This window comes from Malania oleifera, chromosome 11, assembly GCF_029873635.1.
Source record: "Malania oleifera isolate guangnan ecotype guangnan chromosome 11, ASM2987363v1, whole genome shotgun sequence".
Lineage (NCBI taxonomy): Eukaryota > Viridiplantae > Streptophyta > Magnoliopsida > Santalales > Ximeniaceae > Malania > Malania oleifera.
This window is the reverse complement of record NC_080427.1, coordinates 53,322,500-53,325,811: the sequence shown is the minus strand read 5'-3', so window position 1 is coordinate 53,325,811 and position 3,312 is coordinate 53,322,500.

Genomic DNA, 3,312 nt, shown 5'->3' with positions numbered 1-3,312 from the left:
TAGAGCTGCAGAGGACGGTACCTGTGGAGATGACGTGGGAGTGATTTAAAGAGATATTCTTCAACAGGTATTTTTTGGCTTCGTCTAAGGTTGCTAAGATTAAGGAGTTCCTGAATTTAAAGCAAGGACGGAAAATGGAGGAGCAGTACATGACGGGGTTCATCGAACTATCTCGCTTTGCCCCATACATTATTCTAGATGAGGCAAAAAAGGTACGATCGTTTGAAAGAGGTAAGAGGAGAGAAATATACAAGCAGGTGTCAATATTGAAGTTGCAAGATTTTGCTGAGTTGGTGGATAGGACCACTATAGTAGAGATTCGAGAGTGGTTGGAGGCGGAGGAGCAGAGACAGAAGAAGAGATCCAAGCCGTCAAGTTCCTAGCATGAGGTATGCAGCCATTTCCAACTTGCCCGACTTGTGAGAAGAGACACCCGGGGGAGTGTCATGTTGGGCGAGGTATTTGCTATCGATGTGGGGAGCCAAGACATGTGATGAGAGATTTTCAGGCCCATATTGGTGCTGCTCCCGCTCCTAAACCTTCTTGAGGAAGCTATCAGGCGCCATGTGAAGGCTAGCTGAGGAATATGGCTCCAGCCAAGGTTTTTGCTCTGACGCCAGGTGATGTTGAGACAGTCGGCGATATGGTGACAAGTATGGTTAATATGTTTATGTTTAAAGTTATTGCATTATTTGACTCATGGGCCACACACTTGTTCGTGTCTTCAAGGTGTGTTAAATTATGTGGGGCAAACGCACAATCATTAGATGTTGAACTGTCAGTGACTACACCGACTGGGTCAGCAATGAGGTGTAGTAGGGTACTCCATGGTTATCCAGTTGATGTTTAGGGAAGGATTCCATCTACTAATTTAATAGTGCTAGACATGCATGGGTTTGATGTCATATTTGGCATGGGTTAGCTAGCAGCTAATTTTTCTAGTATTGATTGTCATTCGAAAGAAGTGATATTTAGACCGCTATGAAGACTAGAATTCAGATTTATAGGGTCACGAGTGCAATCTCTACCTCAGATGATTTCAGCTATTTAGGCAAGGAGACTGCTTTTGAATGGTTGTCAGGGATTCGTGACCTTTGTGAAGGAAATGTCAGAGAATGAATTAAAGCTTACTAGTATGCCAGTAGTGAAAGAATTTACAGATGTGTTTCCAAATGAATTACCGGGTTTGCTACCTGATCGTGAGGTAGATTTTCCAATTGATCTGCTTCTAGGTATAACCTAGAAGGTCAATGCAAACCTTCTAGTCACTAACAGTTCCAGATAAAAAAAAATACACATTTCTCTTCTTCTTTTCCTTTAGTGTTTGTGTGAATGTTTTTCCTTTTTTGGAAACATACGTAGGTAGTAAGGTCTCAATGAGGTTAAGTCCTTTACATTGACCTTATGAAAACATTTTTCGAAAAGGTTTGGATAATATTAAAACCTTACTTAGTAAGCCCTTAGGTGGAGAGTTTCACTTCGTCTCAATTATTTATATTATTAACTCACATGGATCTATTTCTCAATTTTATCATTCTCTATTTCTCATTTTCCATTATTTCTTTCATTTCTCATTTTAACCCATTGTAAGAACCCGAACCGCAGTATGTGGATTTAATATTTGGAAAAGGGTAAAGTGGTAATTTGGGCAAGCTTCGTCGATGAAGCCAGAGTTCGTTGACGAAAGTTCCTTCTGTTCTCGGCGACGAAATTCAGTGACTCGTCAACAAGGCCACCGTCTCGTCAACGAAGGCAATGGCGGACTCGTCGACGAGGACTCGTTGACGAGGACACCAATTTGTCGATGAATTCATCCGAGTCAAAAGGGCTATAAATATCCAAAAGGGTTGCTTCCAAGCTAAGTTTGCTTAAATCTCTCTCTCTCTCTCTCTCTCTCTCTCTCTCTCTCTCTCTCTCTCTCTCTCTCTCTCTTAATTTCTTCATCGTTCATAGCCTGATTCGTAAATCGGACGTTACTGTGAGGATCAGGGAAGGATTCTCTAAGTTTTTAGCTGATCAGAATTTCATTTTGAACGATTTCAAGTTTCGAGCTAAAATCGAGGTAAGGCTCGATTTTCGTTTCTGATTCAGAATATGGGTAGTAGTACGAATTGTAAGCATGTATTGTACTATGGTTCATAGGTTTTGGAGTCTCAGTTCTTAGTTTTGGGGACCGTAGAGTTCATAGTTGGAATTCGGGTTAAGGTAAGGGGATTCAGTTTATATCAGTTTATTTTCAAAATCAGGATTGGCAAGATTGTAGGCTACGATCGTATGTATGTTTTGATAACTTATTTTGGGAAATCTATCAAGTAAAATACGGGATTTTCAAGTTACAATTTTTGAAAAAATTTGGGGATTTTGGGTATCATATCTGCTTTGTTTGGAAAACCGTTTGTTTTGTTTAAACTGTATTATTGAGATGATTGTTATCCATATTTGTATAAACTGTATACTTGAATTGGAAAACGATATGATTTGCCGCAAATCAAATAAGTGTGGTATGTATGGTTGTATGTAATTGTTCAAGGTATTTGTAAAACAGCTAGTGGCAGCTAATTACCATATGCTGATATGTATAGGAGTGTGAACTCCAAAATGATTATAGGTTTTGTGAAATTAGCTAGGGGCGGCTAATTACCGTATGCCGAAACAGCTATGTGGCGGCTAATTACCATACGCTGCGTCATGTACAGATGTGAAAACCGTGGGCGAGAGTGTCCGGCTCTATATCCGAGGGTGTGAAATGTCACTACGTATCTCGGCTGGTCACTCAGGGGTGTGGGCTACACGGTATTGGAAATGTAATCACCGTGAAGTTCGGGTTTCATGGAGTAGTTGCGTGTTGGCAATGTAATCGCTGTGATACTTCGAATTCATGGAGTAGTTGCGGTCTAGTGTGAGCTACATCGTAATGGCAATGTAATCGCTGTGAAGCTTCGGGTTTCATAGCGTAGTTGCGTATTAGTGCCTGATTAGGTACGAGTTTTTGTAACCGGGTTGTCGTAATGATTTTTGTAGACACCTGGAGTATGTACAATATTTATGGGAATGTAAACCTTAGTATTATATAGGTATGAGTATCCTAACTTTGTACAAACTCTGGTATGGTATGTTATATAGATAGATGAAGCATTTTTCGTTGCGTAACTGATGAGTATGGATGTATATGTGTATGTGTATAGGGCATCTGTGTACCCCATGGTTGGACCCTCTTATTGTATTGTATCATGTATGTTTGAATTGATACAGAGATAGGTTAGGTTACTATATTCACACCTAGGACCCACTTGCGGGTTCAGGGCGTGACAC